Source organism: Mirounga leonina, unplaced genomic scaffold, assembly GCF_011800145.1.
Source record: "Mirounga leonina isolate KUSES-001 unplaced genomic scaffold, KU_Mleo_1.0 Mir_153, whole genome shotgun sequence".
NCBI classification, from domain to species: Eukaryota; Metazoa; Chordata; class Mammalia; order Carnivora; family Phocidae; genus Mirounga; species Mirounga leonina.
The window spans coordinates 9,656,598-9,679,767 of NW_023270387.1; the positions used below are offsets into that span (position 1 = coordinate 9,656,598).

At 45.2% G+C, this 23,170-nt stretch overlaps 1 protein-coding gene and 1 pseudogene across 9 annotated transcripts in view; both read left to right on the plus strand.

Annotated features, from left to right (window-relative positions):
- Positions 1–23,170, plus strand: part of NCAM1 (neural cell adhesion molecule 1) — a 299,415-nt gene that overhangs the window by 80,458 nt on the left and 195,787 nt on the right. The gene's annotated exons all lie outside the window — the stretch shown is intronic.
- LOC118013241 lies at positions 11,557–12,206 on the plus strand (annotated as a pseudogene).

Sequence of the window (23,170 nt, forward strand, 5' to 3'; positions counted from 1 at the left end):
GTGCCCTTGGGAAACCTGCGTCCTGGCTGGCATGGAAGGCCTGCGTCCTGGCTGGCCTGGGAATCCTGTGTCCTGGCTGGCCTGGGAAGCATGTGTCTGCCCTGTGGGCCTGACCTGTGTTAGCTCTGTGCTCGTCTGTGAGCTCATCTGTGCTCCCACATTCCCCATGCTGGCCAGCAGCGCTTCCAATCCAGCAGGCCCCCAAGGCCTCCACATCTTCCTCCCTTGCTTAGGGCCGCTAGCACCCTGTCCTTGCAGTCCGTTCCCCTCTGCCACTCTGTCCCTCATGAGGGCCTCGCTCCCACCTCCGCACTCCCTTGTCCATTCCCTGTAGGTTCACTGCCACCCCTTTCCCTCTGGCTTGCCCCTTTTATCTGCTGCCTTCTGACAGATCTTTATAAAATGTAATTCTGATCCCTCTCCTCCAGAATCTTCCTTGACTCCTCATCCTTGACTGATAGCATGTGTAAAGCACTTAGAACCAGACTTGACCCATAGTAAGTGCTCGGTGAATGCCAGTTATTTCTGCCCCCTTCTTCCTGCTCCTCATCTGCATTCTCAAGTTCTTATTTAGACATTTAAACCCTTCTATGATCTGGGCCAACCTTCTTTTTTTTACTTTCCACTGTTGCCTTATGTATTTATTGCTCTTCTCTCCTTGCCTTCCACCATCATGTACTGACAACACACTGAGGTGTATCAAGGACTGACATGGCCCCTGCCCTCAGGGAGCTCAGTCTGGGAGGGACCGTAGGGGCACAAGTGGGAAAGTGGGACACACTATGGTAGATTCTATAATAGGGTGTAATGGGGAGCTGAGTGACCCTTTTTTTTAAGATTTATTTATTTATTTTAGAGAGAGAGAGAGCAGTTGAGAAAGGGAGAGAGACGATCTCAAGTAGACTCCACATTGAGCACAGAGCCCAACACGGGGCTCGATCTCACAACCCCGAGGTCATGACCTGAGCCAAAACCAAGAGCCGGACGCTTAACCAACTGCACCACCCAGGCGCCCCAAACCCTTTCTAATTTTTTATTTTCTTACTGTTTTCCTGGAATTATGTCTAAGGAACAAAGGTGAGGACAAAGGCCCTGAGAACCCTACATTGTACAGTGGAGTTGCCAACAGCTTGTGCCCGAGCCCTCCCCCAAAGCTAAGAGGCATTAGAACTGGCCCTGCTGGGATGGATCAGGAGAGCCCTAGATAGAGACCGGGGTTCTTGGTACTGTTGGCCTTGGGGATGCAGGGCTTCTGATGCTGCTCCCCACCCCCACCCCCCAGGCCAAGTGCAGCATGGTGGAGGCTGCAGGGGAATCGGTCTTCTGCTTGCAGAAGGGGATAACTGTGTTCTATGCCTGCTTATGTATGTGCTGAGCATCTGAACACGTGAGCCCTCCGGGGTGCAGCCAGTGGAGCAGAGTGCACCAAAACGGCATGGAAGACCATCAGGAGTTTTTGTAGAGTGTGACCTGTATCACCAAAAGTGAGAGCCCACCTGAACAGGGAAACTAGTACCACTGTTCTGGAAATTGTTGAGTGTGGGAAGCTTCTAGAGATCCCTGCAGTGGCAGGGCGGGGAAGGATTATACCATCGAGTACCTGGAAGCAAATGAAGGTTGGAATCACCTCCTTGTTTCCCCGCAGTCCAGGGAGGGTGCAGAAGCAGTCTTCCTGGGTCCCTGGACTCCGTGTGAAGGAGGGTGGAGCGGACGAGGACAGGAAGTGTGGCCAAGTAAGAAGATGCTGGAGGGGAGGGTTGGGGGCCAAGAGAGGGAGGGGCTGTAGAGAGATAAGACTCCCCCTCCTCAAGGGGTTCTCAGTTCCAGGGACTGTGGGAGAAGCTGAACCCCATTCCAGGAGATGTGACAGAATATACACAGGAATCATCATATAGTTGGAAGTCACCAGCAGGCGGAGACAGAGAGAGCCCAGTGAGACCCAACTGTCTGCTCACGACCAATGGTGGTCAGTCATGACCACCCCTGCCTCCCCTTCCCGTCCTCTCTGTGTTTTGGCCTTCCCTTTCCTCATCCTGACATCAAAGAGGTATGACAGAGAAGAAAGGAAAAGAGAGTCCTCAGTGCAGACCCCCACTTCCCCAGCCTCTGCGAACCCTCCTCCTCAGTCACCACAGTTCTAGGAGAGTGTCCGCATTCCATCTTGCCCAGAAGGAGGGAAAGCAAAGAGCTTTGAAATGGAGTTTTACATGAGAGTGGACTGACTTTAATGACTAGAAGTGCCTGGAAAGTTCTGGACTCTATGGCAGATGTGGCTAGGACCTGGGAAGGGGGATTTGAAGGCAGTGATTGGGAAACAGAAACCCATTTCATTTTCTGCCTCGACATGTGGAGGCAGGATGTGTGGCATGAGGAGAGTAGACCAGCTCCCCTGGGTTATGAGCAAGCTGGCGCTGAAGACCTTGAGCAGCCAGGGTGAGTCAGGGAGCGGGGGATGGCACGGGAGGAGCAGTGTGTAGACTGAAACTTGAGGATGGACATGGAACAGGCCCTTGGGGAACTGCAGGTCCTGTCTCCCCAGGTGGGAAATGGGGAACAGCAGGAGGTGAGACTGGGAGGAGCGGTTAAAGGGGAAGCTTCACTCAGGCTTTTGAATTCATCCCCTGGGCGCCATGAAGGGTCTGAAACAGAGGCATGATCTGCTTGTGCGCCACCAACCAAGACCACTCACTCTTGTGCTTCATGCTGTCTCCTCCCCTCTCTGTGCCTGTTGAAACCCCACTGTTCATCGAGGGTGGATTTGGAATACCACCTTTTTAAAGAAGGCTTCTCTGATCCCTCCAGCGATTAACAAACATTCCGAGTCCACTGCCACCATGGGCACGTTCAGCTTTGTGTCTTGTAGTATATGCCTTGTGTTCATGGCCTGTCTCCCTCACCACCTGCAGGGTACACGTCGTGGGGCGCAGCTTGCAACCCCCCATACACACCCCGTGCCTGGCACCATGCCCTGCACCTCACGGGTGATCTGCAAGCAGTTGTGTGAATTTAAATGGGATCTAGATGGTTTTGAGTACTTGTCATGTTTTAATACTTCACAGCAGGTTTATTGAACATCACTATTTTTAGTGGTATTTTCATTATACTATTTAGCCAAGGTCAATAAAATCTATTTAACCAAATGAATTAAGGCTTTGCTGGATCAATTAGGGATCCACCAAGTCTGAATCGCTTTCTCCTCCAAATTCCAGGCAAGGAGAATACTTTCTCTGGTTCCTTTCTTTCTATCCGCTCTTTTTCACGCTCTTCCTTAGGAGACTATTGTCTGAACAACTTTGGACAGGAAACCTCTTGAGGACATGGTCACACACCAAGATGGACCTTTATTTCACTTTTGAGGGAAGATGAGAAACTAATTTGTTTTTAGTTGTTTCATTGTGCTGTACTTTTCTTTGCCAATTTTCACCACACACACGCGCACACACACACACGGGCTGTAAAACTTGATTGGAGAGCGCAGCAACAAAACACGTTCGTAAGCTTTTTCCTTTTTTTATTTCTAGAGACTAGCAGGGTGGTACGTTTCTGAGGGAAAATGTCTCAAGCTTTCATGTATTCTTTAAATATGTGTGAAATAAGGGGGCGCATGTTAGCATGAGGGAGATCACAATTTGTGCATTTTTTAAGTCTTTAAGACGAAAAAGCAGCTGGGAGGAAGCTCATTTCCCCCTTCCGGTAGGCAAACCAGCCTTGGGCCCTTCCCTCTGCTGTCCTCACTTTCCCAGGCAGGGGGCAAGGTGGCCGTTTTCCAGGGTGAGCCATGCCAGCCTCTCGTGGGGATGGCCCAGTGGGTCACAACCCAGCCTCAGCAGCTGGGCAGGTGAGGGAGCTCCTCCTGGGGAAGGAGTAGCGTAGGGAGGAAGGAAGTGCACTCAGACACAGGCGGGCCCTGGGGGAGACAGCTCCCTTCCCACTTCCCCCTGGAAAACAGTCCCCTGGGCGCCACCCTCACTGCTTACCGTGCAGGGTCACACACATTGTGACTACAGAGCGGAAGGGAATAGAACACACTGGAGCATTAATCTGAGGTTCTGAAATGCCATCATGCATTATTTATACCTCTTGCTACAAAAATATATCACAAATGAATTCAAATGAGAGAGATAATATTTCTTCTTTTCCCCCCGATGATGGATTCAGACTGGATAAATTCCTTTATTTTATTTCATCCTCTCTGCTAAAATAGGCCGGCGTGTTATAAAAATATGCTTTTCTCTTTGAGGTGAGTGGAGTGGCTCAACTCAAGGAAATTTTTCTTTGAATAAAAGAGTTTCTCTTTTTAAACTGGCTTTTTAACTATGTTACATTATCTGCCTATTAGCTTTGGGAATGTTACAAGTTCTGTCATTTAAAGCCCTGCGGTAAGATGAATAGAGAAACTGCAAAGTTGGGGGTGAATTATGAAAAAAAAAGATGAATTGTGGTATGTTTCTAAAGACTTACTCCATCCTTCTAATGGCGTTTGGGGAAAGTAACGTGGAGGAGATAGCACCGTTTGATTACTATTTATCAGAATAGCACGCATTAGTCCATACTAATTTGATTGCTGTTAAAGGACCAGACAGAAAATGATCTGCAGGAGACAGAGTGGTAACACTACTGAGTGCTCAGAAAGTGCCAGGAACTGTTTGAACACCTCACTTACTTGATTTATTTAATCCTGTTCTGGGAGGTTGGTATTAACATCACCTTGTTCCACCACAGAACGAAGGGAGGAGCTGAGAGGTCAGGTAGCTTGCTTAGGAGCGCGGAGCTGGGAGGAGAGGAGGCTGGGCTTTGAACACAGGCAGCCAGACCCCAGAGCCCGCACTCTACACTCTTGTGCTGTGTTGCCCCCTCAGCCCAGGCTGGCATGGCCAGGACACCAGTGGCGCAGGGCACACCGAGCCTGTAGCCTGCTTAAAAGTGACACATGACTGTCAACTTTGCTTTCACGGCCATCGATGAACAGGAGGGCCAAAGATACCTGGCCGGGCAGGTTTCGTCCACAGTCTTGAATGTTTTGTGGTAGCAGTGTAGCAGATGATGGATGGATCGATAGACGGACGGATGGACGAATAGATGGACCGACAGAGAACAGTTCATAGACATGGACAGATACGGGCTATTAAAGTTCATCTTTTAAGTTCTGTATTCATTAGGTTTCTGTGTGTCCGAGGTGGGCAGCAGCCTGGGCACTTGAGAGATTTGTGACTTTCTACTCCCGGTCCTTATACTGGGACACATGGGTCCCTGCAATGCTCGTAATACAGGAGCTGACTGTTTTTACTGTGCCACTTGTTTTTTTTCCTGAATAATAACAGACAAGCAAAGTGAATCCTATTTTTCCATTAGATTCTGTTATTTATTTCATAGAATGCTTTTTTTACTTGAGGACTTCCTCATCCTATGTGTAATAAAATCATTAGGAAGAGTAAAATGACACTTAAAAATAAAATAAAATGACACTTAAAATCTTCACAAATAACTTAAGATGATAACCTGAGAAAAGGGGTATTAATAATGTCTTGGGCTTTACTGAGCAAGCCGCGGATCTCTACTTCCAGGCCACGCCAGATGGGAGGTGAGAATTCAATTGTAAGTGTTGTCACAGAACTATTTCCTGTCGCATTCACTCTGTGATGGTGTAAATGATTCCGAATCGTTCTTGGCATCCCTCGAAGTCCGTACCCTCCTTCTCCTAGTGCTCATGTGTACGGATCCTCACAGCTCCTGCCCTCCCAGGTGCAAGCTGCCCGCGGGGACACCTGGCTGGGTTTCAGGTTCCCCGTCTGAAAGTGGGCCTCGTAGCAGTGTCTGCCTCAGACAGTTCTTGCGGAGCCTGAAACCATCAGACACCGACTACTCTGCCCTCTGCTTTCCCCAAGGAAAAGAGACAAAACTTAGAACTCTAAAAAGTCGAGGAGGGAAAAAACACCATTTGTGTGGATCAGCATTGTCATCTGTTCCGAGAATATTCTTCTTGACAGAAACAGTGAAAGCTTTTGAAACATTGGGCGTCTGAGTGGTTAGAAAGTGATTTGAAACTCCTTCACCACCTTGCGTAAGTGGTTTTGGGCATCCCTTGGAGATGAGGTTTGCCTTCCAGTAAGGTCTCCTGGCCCACCGCATGGGGTCTTGCCCTGGTCACCAGGAAATGGAAACTGGCCTGTGACCGAATCACGGAAGAACGAGGACTCTCTCTTTTGGAATCAGATGCAAAGTCACCCGTCCCTTTGGCAGCTCTCCCGCCCATCCTGCCACTGAACTATCCTGAGCCTTCTAGGTTCTCCGATTCCCAGGCTTCCCACCTCTTTTGCAGAACTGGCAAAGGACTGTGCTCTGAGCCTTAGTCTCTTCATCTGTAAAATGGCCGTATCAAGAGGCAAGGGCTTTGGGCTGTAGTACCCAGCTGCCCACCGAAGCTCTGACACTGACCAGCTCAGGACCTCACACAAGTTGTGTGGCTAAGCTTCAGGTGTCCTCATGGGGGATTAATGGGATAATGTAAGGCTTCTGTCACTTAGAAAGTGCTCAGTAAACCTCATTCTCAAGTCTTGTCCTATTAACGCTTACCCAAGTGCCAGCCCCCTCCAGATCTCTGGATTCCAGACTGATGGCCTGGCTCAGTGTCAGCAGTGGGCATGAGAGGGTGAGTAGTTCACTGGCTTCAAAGGAGGTCAGGTTGTCTGCTATTCCGTTTGGTTCTCGATCATTCAACATTCCTTCAGCAAATATTTACTGAGCCTTTCCTGGGAGTGAGGTGTTGTTCTGGAGCTGAGGATACAGCAATGGGGGAGTATGAGGGAGTTCCTGCCCTCACCCTGCACTCAGCTTAGACCCTTGGAGAGCAGACCTCACAGCTTCGGATCTGTTTTTGGTCTTGTGATATAGGGAGTAACTGGGGTTTACTTTTGGGGTGATGCGGATGTTTTGGAACTTGATAGAGCTGGTGGTTGGTTGCACAATGTTGTAGTCAATGCCACTGAGTTGTACACTTTAAAATGGTTAATTTTGCATTATATGAATTTTACCTCAATTAAAAAACAAAAGATCGCAGGATCAGCTCCCTGACCGTCACCTCAAAATGTGATTCATTTGGGGCCTGATCCTTACTGACAGTAGATAATTTCTTCCCTGAAAATTCCTTTCCTTTATTTGGAAATGCCTTTGAAACTCCCAGGCCAGGGCCAGATGGTAGCCTAAGTAATGTGCCTTCAGGTACCTTGCAGAGCGCTCCTTACACGTGACGAGTTAGTAATAATTATCTGTGTCTCTTTGTGATGCCCCGAGTTCTACTTATTTCATGCAGGATGATGTTCCCTCTCCCAGATACCCTTTGGAGGCCTCCCAGAGATGGGAACGGGAGGGCTGAAAGCGCTGAAGGTGAACTTGGCCTCAGCTTTTGTTTCCATGGGCTGTCCTGCCACAGATGGTGGTGGCCTGGGTGCTGAAGCTCTGAATTCAAGACAGCATGGAAAAGAGCAGGGATCTAACTGAGGGCCCCCCACCTGGCACCAGTTTCTGCCTTTCTCTGCACTACCCTAAGCCAGAACTAAGAGAGTTATGATCACTTAACATAAAACTAAAGAGCTATGTGTCTGTCCTATTGGCAAGGGGCATTGACAGGCCATTCACTGGCTCTGCCAAAACAGGTGTCAAAATTACCATCCTGCTGGAAGATCCATGTGATTCAGGCATTTGACGTGAGCTGGAGATAGTCCGAAGCAGACATCTGTCTCCTTGTGGCTGGTGTGGGTGTCTCAGATTCAATCGAGTCTGTGGAATTTTTCCATTTCTAGCCATTGCTTTGTTCTGAGGGAACTGTGGGGCGGATTGGGGCGGTGGGGAATGAATGAGACAGAGAATGAATGAATGCCTGAGAGAAAAAAGGAGCTTCCCTGAAGCTGGATGTGATTTGCTTTCGCAGAATCAAAGTAGTAAAGAGGTGAATGTAGTAAATAAATCATAATTTAAACAAAGCATTTATGTGTTCATGGGATGCGGACCAGATCAGAATCCAAAGCTACTTGCTCAGGTCCTGACCCAAATTTTTAGCTCCTATTTTTTCTAAATAGTAATAGATCATTTTTAATAAGAGGTTTAAGAAACTCCACTCTTTCCCCTCTTTGCTCTGAAAAGTATGGTTAGACGCTTGGTTAAATCACCCTGATGCTGTTTTCCCTTCTAGTGCAGGATATTTTTTTAACCTGGAGTAATGGGCTCCTAGGGTAGTCACTTTCATGCTGTTTAACCCCAACCCGTGGTGATAAATATATTTTATATCACGATCAATAAAACACACACACTCACACACAAGTGATTTATATCATTAAATATTCTTTATATTTATCCAGATATTACAAATAATTTCACAAGACAAAAATTTCACAAAATATTACTGACCTATCATATATGTGAGATATATTTCATGTTATCTTATTTTATTCTTCTTTGTTCCCTCATTTTCTATGTCATGTCATGTTTTCATGTCACAATGCACAGCGTAAAGCACGCTATTGTGAGGGACCCACAGACCGGTTTTGGGTCCCTGTGATTCCCTAAACCAACAGGCATGATTTCTGTTTATTAGAGCTCAGGTGCATTTTTCCAGGAATTGCATGGATGGCATTCATTAGATATTTCTAGAGTCGTTTAAGTGACCCAGAAAACCTGAAGAACTACACCTCTGGAGGGGCTCTCATTTCATAATAACTTAGAGATGATTTTGATAAGTTCGTAATTCATTAAATTACAAATTTAATTTAGAGATACTGTTCATGTGAATAGCGATTTAGGAAAATCTTCTCCCTTATTGGTGGTAGAATTCCCTTTTCCCCAGGACAGCTTCCTGAGCTACACAGCCTCACTGTATGTATCGTGAAACAGTGGGCGAGATTATTACCTCCACTTCTTTTCTAATCCTGACTTTAACCAAATACTTCATTTTTAACATTAAAAAAGTAATTTGTGCTTATTGTTGAAAATTTACCAACTCAGACATCAGAAGAGGAGAATGGAGGGGCCCCTGGGTTGCTCAGTCTTTTGGGCGTCTGACTCTTGATCTCCACTCAGGTCTTGATCTCAGGGTCGTGAGTTCATGCCCCATGTTGGGCTCCACTCTGGGCATGGAGCCTACTTAAAAAAAAAAAAAAAGAGGAGAATGGAAATTACCCATTAAACAACCACCTAAAAATAAATACTATTAACATTGTGTTATCTATCCTTTGGGTCTTTTTTCTGTGTACAAATGCGTATGTTTTATAACCTAAAGTTTTTTGTTTTTTTAAAGATTTTATTTATTTATTTGTCAGAGAGAGAGAGCACAAGCAGGGAGAATGGCAGGCAGAGGGAGAAGCAGGCTCCCTGCTGAGCAAGGAGCCCGATGCAGGGCTCAGTCCCAGGACCCTGGGATCATGACCTGAGCCGAAGGCAGACGCTCAACAACTGAGCCACCCAGGCGCCCCTAACCTAAAGTTTTTATATGATGGCACAAACTATTTCATTGTTTGCTTTGCTCATTACAGAGGACCCATTCCTCCTTGTTAGTATATACTCTCTGTTGTATTTTTGTCAATGTCTGAACGTACCTGTAGAATATTTGGCCAGTTTATTTAAGCAGTTGCTATCGCTGAACACTGGTTTACTTCTGTTTTATCACCCCATCGCCAACATTGCAGTGAACACCATCGAACTTTCCTACAGTCACTGCATTCTCGGTACAAATTCCTACAAATGGAATGGCGAGGTCCGGAGGTATAAAGAGTCTTGAGGCACGTTACATCGTGGTGTGTAGTATGATTGTCCTCCTGCAAGGTCATTGTAATGCAGCGTCAAGGGCCAAGCTTGCCTGCTACCCTACACTTCACAGGCTTTCCAGGTGCAATGTCCATGCAGCTCCATGAACCAGGCAACTTTCAACACGGCATCCAGGTGCACCTTCTGGCGAGAGGGTCTTTCAGCGTCCCTTCATAGAGAAGTATTCAATTCAATAACGTGGGGATTTTATTTGGGACAGAGTCTGTGTGGGTAGTAAGTTGTTTACCTGGCAGTAATCGAATCCAGTCCTTAGCTGAATTGCATCTGCGGGTGATACCTACCTAAGGGAATTGCTGCAAGTCAAGTCAATAAAGCAATTTCAGATGGAAGAAAACCTGAACTTCAGCCCTGCTTGAAGGAGAAGTAGACAAGGACTTTTCCTTTGCAACCCTGGTCATTAAAATGGAGTTTGAAGAACACGTGAGCTGCGGGGAGCAGATTTGCTATTTCTCAGGAGTTGGTTTTTATGAAATGTGACTTGATTTTCCATCTCGTGCCTAATCTGAACAGATGCCTTGCGCATCCCCCTTCCCTACCCGAGAGAGGCAGGGTTTGCATGGGTTCTGGGTGGATGAGGAAGCCCTGAGTGGATACGCGGGAAAGAACCACAACCTGTCACCAAAGGGAAATTTAATGAGCATGTTTTAGCTTGGTCTGATGATAGAAGCAGTTTCTTGCTGCATAGTCATTGAAGGAATATCTTCCCTTTCTCCTGGTTTGCTTTAAAGAGAATTTTGTGCGATCTGGCTTTATAAAACATTTTTCAAACTTTTAACCCAGCTCTCCCTAGCCTGCCTGCTTGCATTATAGCAGTGAGGGTCATACTCAGTTGTGGTCTTAGTGACTCTCGTCCCCACCCGTATGCTCTTTGCTCTTACTCATAGTGGAATTCCCCTCAAGTACTTGAGGGTCCCTGGGGGGTTATCTCCTCTCCTGTCGCTCCACCTGCACTTGCTTTGAGTCCAACTCTGCGCCTCTGTCTTGGCCTCTGGTGCCTTCTGCCTCAGGTGCGGTCTCTGTATATGTGACAGAAGATTGGTGCTCAATTACTATGTGCCGAGTTTGGTTGAATGCCTCCCCCGGGTACCAAATATTCTGTGTTCCTTGGAGCCTATATTACAATAAGGCCATATTGTTCCACACAAGGGGGATGTTTGCTCCTTTCTCAGGTTCCTTGTCATACTTTGCTTTGGAGATACCAGAGCAGCTTTCTTACGCCCCCATGTCGTGCCCAGAGCCCTCCAGTGAAAAAGCTCCTTTGCTTTTTCCATGATGGCCTTCTCTTCCCTGGGAGCAGGCCCAAGCCCAGATGTCCAGGCTGTGGATGGATCTGTGCAGCCTCTACTCACTGACCCTGGCCCTCTCCTGCATTTAGATCAGCTCGGTTGCTGAAAGCCCCCTAATCTCTCACACATAGATATCTGACAGACTGCCCTCCCCTAAGTTCACCAGCCAGATATGCTCAGAGATGTGTGAACTGGCCTCAGGCTACCAGTCTAGGAAATAGGCAATTTCCCGGGGAGAAAGTGGAGGTTCAGAGAAATGAAACAACCCACCCTGCTAGTAAGTGATGATTGTTCTGATCCTAAAACCTTTGTCCCGTGCTCTTTTTTAAATTCCTGATACTTAATTGGAGCTCAGCATCAAACAGTCCAGCACCAGTGCTGGTGGTTTTGTGGGCTTCATATAAAAGTCCCCTCCATCCGGTTGCAGGCAGCCGGGGCACAGAGGGCAGTCGCGGCGGGCAGCGGCAGAATGTTGGCTATGAGAGTGTTTAGCCTAATTGGCAAGCGAGCAGTTTTCCACCTCAGTGTGTGTACGAGCACATGGAAGCGTCGTGAAGAGTGAAGACTATGCTCTCCTGAGTTACGTTGACCCGCGTGACTATCCCCTGCCCAATGTGGCCCACGTCAAGAACCTCTCTGCTAGCCAGAAGGCCTTGAAAGAGGAGAAGACTCCCTGGAGCAGTCTCTCCATTGATGAAAAAGTTGAGTTGTACCACATGAAGTTCAACGAAAGCTTTGCTGAAATGAACAGGAGCATGAATGAATGGAAGACGGTTGTGGGCACCGCCATGTTCTTCCTCAGCTTCACTGCTCTCATTCTGATTTGGGAGAAGCACTATGTGTACGGCCCCATCCCGCACACCTTTGAAGAGGATTGGGTGGCCAAGCAGACCAAGAGGATGCTCAACATGAAGGTCAGCCCGATTCAGGGCTTCTCAGCCAAGTGGGACTACGACAAGAACGAGTGGAAGAAATAGAGGAGCGCACCACTCACCCATCTGAGCCTCACCTTGCTCTGCCAGATCCACACAGCTCAGCATCTTCACTGGAAACCGTTACGTTGCATCACCAGCGCTAATAAACGAGCAGCCTACGTGAAAAAAAAAAAAAGGTCCCCTCTGCTGCATTGTATACCCTTACCGAGGCTTTGGTCGTACCCTCTCCAGGCTGGTCCTGCCCTTGAGGAAGGATACTTTCCCAGGGCAATCCCCAGAGTACTGTTGAGTTTCATTGGGTAAACCCTGAAAATGTAACTGTAGATAATGGCTATACCTCAGAAATTACATAGAGGCTTAAAAGTTTGCTGGAAAATTCTCTCCTTATTCTCTTAGCACAGAACTAAGGGGAGGTCTGAGAGGCCCTGTTCACTGTGGAGAACTTGACCTCTTTGGCTTTTGGGGGGGCAGGTCGACCTGCTCCCCACATCTTGGCAGATGATTGCTAATAGCTTTATGTTTTGGTGGAAAGTCAAAAGCTTTTTTTTTTTTCTTTCCCCCTCATTTGTCATGTTACTTTAGCGGCATTTGGGGCCTTCTTCATGTGGTTGTGATTAACCCTGAGTCAGAGAGAGCCGAGAGCCACTCTGAAGAAAAACAGAACATTTATAAAAAGGATTGAAGCCCTTTGAAGGGAGAGTACAGGAAGGCCTTGAGACACAGCTTTGCCCTGAAGTGACTGCTGTGTCACTGGCCACATTCAGTGCTGATTTGTCTGAAGAACAACTAGCCTGGTCATAACTTAGTCACAGGCTGCCAGGTCTGTTATGGATATGGCATAGTCCATAGGGACACATCAAAGAATTGCTGATGCATTAAGCACATTCTTTATATTTTGAAATGTTTTAATATACTTCCTTGACTTGCCTTATTTTCATAAATTTCTCTTTCTCTGAGGAAAATTTGAACATTTCTCACTTTTCAGATTTTAGTTTTTATGAGGTTGACATTTCCCTTATGTATTGTTGGCTATAAGTTATTGAGGTATATTAAATAAAGCTTTGCATTCTGAGCCCCAAACACCCTTTAAAATGGATGAAAAATAAATGATTTAAGAAGATTCTCACTGATCTAAAGAGCCAGTTACAAAAATAATGATGCTAAAGTAATGTACAAGTAGAAAATGGTCAATGTTTTAAATTTAACATTTGCCCCCAAACCCTGAGCTATGCTTTACAGAATTTTTTTTTTATTAATTGTAGAATTCTCTAGTAACCTAAAAGTAATTTTCACAAAAAGAAAAAAATGTATTTAAGATTGTGTGGTAAGTTTCACACATAAGCATACTCCTTTTTAATATATTTAACATACTCTTGCTATTCTCAGTCCTCTCCTGGCTGTTTTAGCTACACAGCCTTTCTGGTGACTTCTCTCAAAACTGTATCTTTGTGTGGCAGACAGACTCCAAGATGGCCCCTGGGATTCCCACCACCTGGCTTTCATGCCCTTGTGTAACCCCCCAACCCCTTAGGTGCAGGTGGGAGCTGTGACTTGTTTCTAACCAATTTAATACAGCAAAGGGGATGGGACATGGCTTCTACAATTACATTACATAGGATGATAATGTCTGTCTTCCTAAGAGACTCTCTCCCTTTCTGGCCATGTTGAAAAGGCCCATATGGAAGGACTGAGAGTGACCCCCAGCTGTCAGCCCAATGAGGCCCTTGGTCCAACAGTCCACAAGAACATGAATGCTGCCAACAACCACATAAGCTTGAAAGCAGATCCTGTTCCAGTCAAGCCTCAGATGAGACCACAGCCCTGGCCAACATCTTAATGGCTGCCTTGTGAAACCCTGGGGCAGAAGACCCAGCCAAGCTGTGCTTGGATTCCTAACCCAGAGAAACTGTAAGACAACAAATGTGTATTGTTTTGAGCCATTGGTTGAAATATTGTTATACAACAATAGATTACTGATATATTTTGGTATAGACTGATCCCCTGAGACTTCAGTCCATATAATAATTTAATAATCCATTCATTGAAAATTTCTTAAGCATCTACTACAATGCCAGGCTTCATGTTTGGTGCTCAAGAAACAAAGAATGAGTAAATCATCGTTTCTTTGGACTACATTAGTAATGAGTATTGTGTAAGGGACTAGAGACACAGTGATGGAAGTTATCCAGGTCTCTCAGAAATAGGGGCAGGGAATCTAATCTGTGAGTGTGAAAGATGAAGGGCAAGGTCAGGAATGGCTTTCTAGCATCCAGGACACCCGGACTATCTGAACAGTGATGGGAGATGATAAGGGAAGTTTGGGAGAGGATGGAGAGGTAGTGAGCACCCAGACAGGAGGGGACGGCTTTGGCAAAGGCATGCAGCTACAGTCCACAGAGTGAGGAAGTAAGAGGTGTAATCCTAGACTAAAGAAATGGGATTTGATAATAGAGGATCTAGTTCACAGTGTTAAGGAGCTTGGGCTTCATCCTCTAGGCAGAGTGGCCATTGAAGAATTTAAACAATGAGGAAACTGTATTTCAGAGGGAGATTTCTGACTGCCAGGGAGTCTGAATTTGAGGGGACTGGGTTGGAATTGAGCCAGTTAGGCCACTGTTGAATGTCTACACTGGGGGTGTGGTAGAATGGAAAGCAGCATAAGCTTTAAAAATATAGGTGAGGGGAAATCTAGTAATTTGTCACTGGTTGTGGGTTGGAGGTGAGGGGCAAAGAGAAGTCAAAGATAACTTCTGTATTCCTAGCATGAATGGGCAGACAATCAAATGAAGCAAAGATACAAAATAACAAGTTTAGCATGGGGGAAGTTGGATAAATCCAATTAGGAGCATATTGAATTTGAGTGCCTATGGAATATCCATGGTGAAGATGCAGAGGGTGTGGGAGAACACATGGATTTTCCTGGATGACACTGTGGGGGAAGCATTGTCCTCAGAGAAGAGCCTGATTGCAATGAAAAGCTTGATGTGGAATGTTTTATAAATACGGTGGGTTATGTTTTCAATGAAAAGGATTTCCAGAGTCTGGTGGAAAGGGTTGTGTTAGAAGGGGCACTGACAGCATAGGGAATGCGGGACTTTTGAGTAAGGTGGAATGTGTTCTTCCTCTGTGCAGAAGTGATGCCACAAAGCACTGGCCTCTTCATGCAGCCCCGTGTTTATAGGATCTTTATATTGAGGAGTGTGCGTCCAGACTGTTGAATGGGACAACTTGAAATTTGCTACTCTTAAATTCAGGATTTGAGTTGTCTTTCATTCTGTAGCTCTTTTGAGGAGATGGTGCAAACTGCTTTTTGTCAACCTTTGAAGGAACTGTTAAGAACAGAGTTCAGTCACCAGTCTGTTTCTGCTTCTTCACACCTCTTACACTGACTCCATCAGCTGCAGCTGCCTCCATAGCCAGCTGAGTCTGGGGATCCTCCACAGCCCTTCCCCTGACACCACGTAGAGCAGAGTGTACTCTCCTGGCCAATAAAGACACCCTAATTTGGGGAAAGTCATTATTCACTTCTGGAGGTTCAGATACATTAGAAACAGGGCCTTGATGAACTGAAATACACTATATCTATTATTGGTCATCTTTCTTTAGTCGTGAAGCCTTGTTCTCCATTTACTTCATTGTTTATGCTCTGGTCAAGCAGCTTGAAAGCATAAGTAGGAGAATGGCTGCGCAGCCAAGACAGTGTTGTAGTCCTCTTCCTCTGGTTGCCTAAGACGATGTGATTGATAAACTCTGCTACCCTGGACAGCCACTTAAATTTTCTGGGCCTCAGTTGCCCTGTCTTTATACTTTGGCAACCTTAGCTCAACTAGGATTTCTTTAAATATTCCTCAGATCTAAGACTCTTCCAGAGGCCAGGGGTCCATGAGAAAATGTTGTGGTTATCTGTTGCTGTGTAACAAACAATCCCAAGGTTCAGTGGCTTAAAAACAGCCTTTTTAATTTTGCTCATGATTATGTAGGTCAGGAAGTCAGGAAGGATTTGGCTGGACAGTTTGTGCCTGATCATCATGGCATTGGTTTTGGTAGCTGGACCGAGAGGATCTACTTCCAAGATGGTGTCTTCACTTGCATATCTGATGTTTCAGTGGTCCTTGGAGTCTCTTGCTACATGCCCACTCATCCTCCAGGGCCCCTTCTGGTGGCTTGAGCTTGTCACAGCATAGCAGTCTCTTGATGATCTCTTCTAATGTGGCAGCTGGTTTCCAAGAGGCAGAATGTGGAAGCTGCCAGGCCAATTAAAGGTCTCATGTGTAATTGACACAGTTCCCCCTCTTGATGGCAAGGTCACATTGCACAAGAGCGTGGGGGATGGGAGATATTGTTGCTGCCATCTTGTAAAGTATCTCTGCCACAGCAGTGATTCCTTCCCATTAAATGGAGAAAAAGCTTGGTTTTAGGGATAATGTATATATAGCACTTGGCATAATAGTAAGTGCATATGAATGATGCATTATTAATAATCTCGTGGAAACAAGACAGAAATGATTAGCCAGAACCTCCTTTCCTCACCAGATTCAGAATAGAGTTAGAGTTAGAATAGATGAGTAAGAGCGTATTATAGAAGATTAAATACTGAATTGGAGATTCTCAAAATAGTCTTTAATATTTTTAAGACTAATTTTTTCATGACTTTAAAGTATTTGTCTCTAGGTTTTGTAGATTTGGGTTGCTTCACTTAAAAATTGGCAATTCAGAAACGTTTTCAGATAACATATTTAATATGATTGTGCTGCATACTCTTTCTGGTTCAGATATCCTGTTTTATGACACCGTGGTGGCTGATTCCAGGGGATAGTTGGGAATCATGTCTCTTTTATACTTGTATATGCTCTTATATACTCTTTGGCTATTTGTATTTATTTGTATACAGTACAGCCATTTTCACCCTAAAGGTCTAATTCAAAGAAAGCATGTGTATTTCCTTTAAATTTCTATGTCTGTGTTCAGCTTATCAAGAATTTTAGTTTTAGAAGTTGCTTTAGAAAAATTCTCTCTTCTGTGAACTCATAAGAATAGTTTAAATTATTCACAGTACTACAAAGACTGTGTGTTTTATGTGGGGCACAGACTATGAGGGATTCAGAAGGCTTCCCTTGCTCCCTGTCCAAAAAGTGAATCTTGTATTTTGAGCTGCAAATCTTATTTTTAAAATTCCTACATGTAAATTTCAATATTTGAGTTGATAATGTTGATATATCTTTTGCATATCATTTCCTCAGTATCCCCCAGTATTTTCCCTGGACTTACAGTTTCAGTTGTTGTCAATAGTGGGTCTGTTTTTTTTTTTTTTTTTTTGAAACTGTGGAAGAGTTCACACGGTGTTGATCCAGGTGTTGAAACTAAATGAAGGTATTTGTAAGGAAATGCTGGGTAAGTGACTGAATGATCTTAGAAGGAACATACGTACTTCACCAGAGGGCTCCTTATAACCTTATAGCCTAAGTGCATTTTATTTCCAATACCTTACCCTCCCTCCAACCTGTGTTTTACCTGTAATTGCAAAAGTAGGTGAACCATGGAAGTAAATACTCCAAATACAAAGGAAGTCTTAGATGATGAAGGTAAGCCTCTCTGGTCATGACCACCGGCAATGGGACTGGCATTCACAGAAGCAGGAAAGGAACAGAAGAGATCTTTTTCTGCTTTGAAATTTCCTACTTCCCATTCCCCTTCTGGGCCAGCTTGGCTGACTTGTTTCTGGGACACATACATGGAACTCATATCCTGTTCTCTGTATGCATGAAATAAATGAATTGCACCAAAGGTCATGTGTTCATTTTCTACTTCTCAATAATTGGTGCAGCTTATCTTAAATTTAATTCGGTGTGCACTTACTGCTGATCATTGACAGACATGAAGGGACTGGCTTTTTTTTTTTTTTTTAAGGTTTTATTTATTTATTTGACAGAGAGAGACACAGCGAGAGAGGGAACACAAGTAGGGGGAGAGGGAGAGGGAGAAGCAGGCTTCCCGCTGAGCAAGGAGCCCGATGCAGGGCTCAATCCCAGGACCCTGGCATCATGACCTGAGCTGAAGGCAGACACTTAACGACTGAGCCACCCAGGCACCCAATGAAAGGACTGGCTTTACTCTTGCATCGTCTGACCACTTACATCAGGAAACTTAAACCAGGGCTCTGTGTTTGTGCATATGTGCAGCCCAAATGGGGATTTGGTTTTCATTGGATGATTCCACTTGATAAAAGCCAGAGAGCCCATCTTGATGGTTCAGTCTGTAAGCACCTAGCCTGTCGCAGTCGTATCCAGCAGGTACACGAGCTGGCGTCAGCCTGAGGGGAAGCTGCCTGCCTCCTAGCTGGCACCTGCCAGGACGGCGGGATGCCAAGCAACAATCGATGCATTTGTTTACACCACTGGGGTTTTTTTTATTGCAGTAAAATACATACAAAATAACATTTCCTGTTAGTGACGTTGATTACATTGACAATGTTGTGCAACCATCGCCTCTGTCTGGGTCCAGAATGTTTTATTACACCAAAGAAAGCACCATGCCCATCAAGCAGTCAAACCCCCCATTGTTCCTCCCCCCACCCCAGCACCTCACTGGGGTCTGTCTCCACAGAGTGCCTATTTTGGATATTTCATAGAAGTGGAGTCATACAATATGTGGGGTTTTGTATCTGCTTCTTTCACTGAGCATAGCGTTTTCAACATGAGCAATTTCTACTGGATGCCTGCCATGTGCTAGGCACTGAATCCACAGTGACAGACAAAACCAACAGGTTCCTACCCTCAGGAATCTCATGCTGGAGTGGTAGAATCAGACCAAAAACCGAGTAAGTAAATAAAATGACCTTAAACCATGCTAAGTGTTCTACAGAAAACAAACAGGGCACTGGACTAGAGAATAATGAAGGAGGGAGGGAGGGGGTTGCTACTTGGGAGAAAGGTCAGGGGAGACCCCTCTCAGGAGATGACATCTAAGTGGAAAATGGGAAGTTTAGAAGGAACCAGGTCTGTGAAGAGTGGGAGGAAGGAAAGTTCAGAGAGAAGGAATAGCACGTGCAAAGGCTCAGAGGTGGGAAAGAATCCTACAGCCTCTGAAAGAAGGTCAGTGTGGCTGAGGCCACGGGGACCCTGGAGAGGCAGGTGGGGCCCTGGATCTTACTCTGGAGGTGAAGCATTTGATGCAGAGGACCATGAACTCACTTACCTGGTGCCATGTGGAGTGTGAGGGCAGGACTGGTCAGTCGGGCTGCTCTGGGCATTTTCAGGGAGCAGACAGTCCTGACCTAAGGTTCATGGCCATGTCCTACTCCACAGCTGGGTGCTGTCTGCTGTTAAGTCTGAGGCAGCTCTCTAGATTCTCTGATTTAGATTCTGCTCTGTGCCTGTGGCTAGTCAGGTCCTGCAATCACTGACAAGTCTTGTGTTCAGAAGTCTCCTTCTTGAGCATGAGGTCTGAACTTGACGTTCTGAATACTCCTTGAATACCCACCAGCCATCTCAGGGCCTTGCTCTGCCTCCTCTGCAGACCACTCAGCAATAACTAATCTAGATTGGTTATGATGAGCTCTTGAGAAGAGCTGCATCATTACAAGATGCCCAGTTCACATGGTGCTGTGTAGGCATCCAGTGGGTCTGCATAGTTCACATGGCTTTGATGGTGGATTCACACATTCTGTCCAGTTCCCAGGAACCACTTACATCTTATTTACCAGAAGCCTGCTTTGTAGAACTTCAAACCACTCATATGATCTGTGTGCTAAGCAAGCATGATACTTGAGCCCTTTCTGACCCTGTAGAAAAAAATACAAAATCAGATTTAGTTTAAGTGAGTGGTTAAGTGATCTTTCAGAGCACCAGCATTAACTTGAAACCAGTCCTCAGAAAATATACTCTGCATTATGTGTGACTAGTATCTCATTTGGCCACCATGTAGAAATTAATGTGGCTTCTTTGCCAGGTATAGTCAGATGGCTTCTTATAAGAGATGGAAGGTATTTCTGATCATGTTATACTAGATTTACCTGGACAGGTCTTCCAAGTGTTGAGACAGTTCTGATCAGCTGTAAGAGCTGAAATTATTTTCTGTGGGAGCCCTGACTACCTTCTTCTATTAATGGCGTGGTGGGGTTGGATGGTGGACATCCTGATGGAGTGGGGGAGATGTAGAAATCGCAACCCCATGTCTCATTGCTCTCTCTTCTTCACACTGACACCTGTTTTTAACCCAGTCACACTCCTTGAAAGAGGTTGTGGTAGTGTACATTAGGAAAGCCACTTCTTAGTGCCTTGGGGCATCAGTCACGTGACTAGTAACATTGCTGGCTTAATCTTCAAAGAGTCTAGTTGGAGTAAAAGAATATATCTGAATTGATGCTTACTTTTAAGTCAGTTGGTAAAAATGAATACAACAACCAAACTTAAAGAAGCCTAAGCTAAAATTATACCATGAGGTCTTTTGCTCTTGAAAATATTTTCTCATAGGGGCGCCTGGGTGGCTCAGTTGGTTAAGCGACTGCCTTCGGCTCAGGTCATGATCCTGGAGTCCCGGGATCGAGTCCCGCATCGGGCTCCCTGCTCAGCAGGGAGTCTGCTTCTCCCTCTGACCCTCCCCCTCTCGTGCTCTCTCTCTCTCATTCTCGCTCTCAAATAAATAAATAAAATCTTTAAAAAAAAATTAAATTAAAAAAAATATTTTCTCATAAACTAGAAATGTGTCTACCATTTATTAAATGCTTAAAGTGTGCTAGATTCTGTTCTAAATATTTGCATACATTGTCTTATTTAATTCTCCAGTAGTCCTTTGTAATTGGTATGACTGCTCTCCTCATTTGGTAGGAGATATATCTGAACCCATTCTCAAGCTCTGAATTTCATATAGCAAATCTTACTGATAACTCTGTGCTAGGTGCCACAGGAAACGTATTAAGATGTCAATGATAGTTTTCTTGTGAGGTACTTTAAATAGAAAAATGTGTTCAAACTTTCTGGAGAATTAAGAGATATGTGATGTTTAACTTAATCTATATAAAGATGGTTGCCTATAGAAATATTTGTAGGTATGTTTATATACGCATGTTAGTAAACACAGAGACATTTCTTTGCTGTCAGCCAAGAGGGGATAAAAGAAATGACACTTCTCTTAGGAACAAGTGTACGTAGGGCCCAGATCTTGGTTTCTAAAACCATTATGCCATGCAAGGAACCAGGGCTCCTTAGAGAAATGGCTGATTCTAGGGCTGGGGCAGGGAATAGGAGATGAGGCTGGAGCCTCTTGTGCCAGAAAGTAAGGAAGGGCTCAAAAAGAACCACATTGATGGGGGTATGTCACAGGAAGACACACAGGAGACACTTCAGGAGCTCCCAGTGGCCAAAGCTGAAACAATTCCAGCAAGAAAATAAATGAAGTGTTGAATTATAACCTCAAGTACAAAGTAAATATCCACGAGACCATGACAATGCAAGTAAATGATTGAGTAGATTAACAGATGCAGGAGAAGAGACAAATGTCACATGAGGTATTCCAAGTAAGTCATGTAGATACTCCACCCTGAAGGACAGAGAGTATACACCTCCTCCCTCCTCTCAAGTGTTGGCTGCACATGGTGACTTCCTCCCAAAGGCGTGGAAAAGGAAAGGAAGTGTGACGGGGGAGAAACCTGATCAACACCACCTCAGCCAGGCCTTGAGATGCCCAGTGAAAATGGCACCTTCCTTCTGTGGTCTTCCTCCCCCAAACCCACGACGCCAGTCTAATCATGAGAAAAGCATCACATTCCCGTAGAGGGAGCATCCAACAGTGTACCTGACCAGTCCTCTCAAAACTGTCAGCCCTGAGGAGCTGAAGGAGACCGAAAACTAAGTGTAATGTGAGTCCTAGGTGGGATTCTGGAACAGAAGAAGGACACTAGGTAGAAACTAAGGAAATCTGAATAAAAGACAGACTTCAGTTAATGATAACGTATTAACATTGGTTCCTTACCCGTAACAAATGTACACCATGCTGACATAAGATGTTAATGGGGAACCTTTGTGCAGGGTTCTGTATAGGGGGCTCTATACTATTTTCCCAATCTAAAACTGCTTTAAAATATAAAGTCTATTGATAAGAGTAATAAACAGAACACATGAGCGTTTCCGTGTGATTCATGAGAGAAGGTTGGTTGTTTGATTCTCCGTCCCTTCCTTTTCATAGCGCATTTCATGTATCCTCCATGTGTAGGATGTAGGTGGGCATTTACTTGACTGGGAATTGTCAGAACAGGAATTTTGGTAAAAGGAAGTCATATAAAGATCCTTTTGAACCCATCCAACTTTAGAAGATGAATAGTTCAGTGGAAAAAAAATTCTGTAGGCAAGAAGTAATTCTATGATTTAATTTCAATCTTGTAAAAGTCCACGTAAAGGTATTAAGATTATTTATATACAGAAATATATTTGTCTTCTGTAATAGTTGCGGTAGTGGATCTTAGATTTGCTTCCTGTCCTTTCTCTTTGGCTGTACTAATTACATAAGGCTTTGCCCATCACATTGTATTAATTTATCTCCATTGCATCCATGTAGAATGGAGGAAAAGGGGCAAAGGCCAACTGTTTTGCTAAGATCACTCAGGATCAAAACCTGACCGCAGGTGTCTCAATTCCTATTTCTGTGGTTGGCCCACCGTGAACTCATTGGCTGACTTTCAAATGACACACTCCTTTCATTAGCTTTGCCATCCCAGTGCTGACCTCTCTTTTCCTTCAGGATTTCGGAAGGTTGCTCCTTATGTGAGAATGAGGACTGGGAGGCCCCTGTGCTCGTCTTTCCCTCCAGGAAGAATTAGAGGAATGTAGCCTCTTGCACAAGGAGTCGGCTGCCCTGTCTCTGGGTGCTGCTTTCTTCCCACCAGGCTGTGAGCTCCTTCTCTCCCGCTTCATGTAGCATTTCACATGTAGTAGGTGGTCAGTAAGTGGAATCTGGATAAGTAGTGGAGCACAGGGTGGCAGAGTTGCCAAGTGCTTGTAACGAAGGCAAGTCTTGTTCTCCAGCCTTCTTCCTGCTAGGCCTTCCAAAGAATATGATTTAATGGGGGGCTCAGGGGTTCCTCCACAGAGGTGAGTGTCCTAGGAAGAAAGGAAGTGTGTCAGGACTGGAAAAGATCAC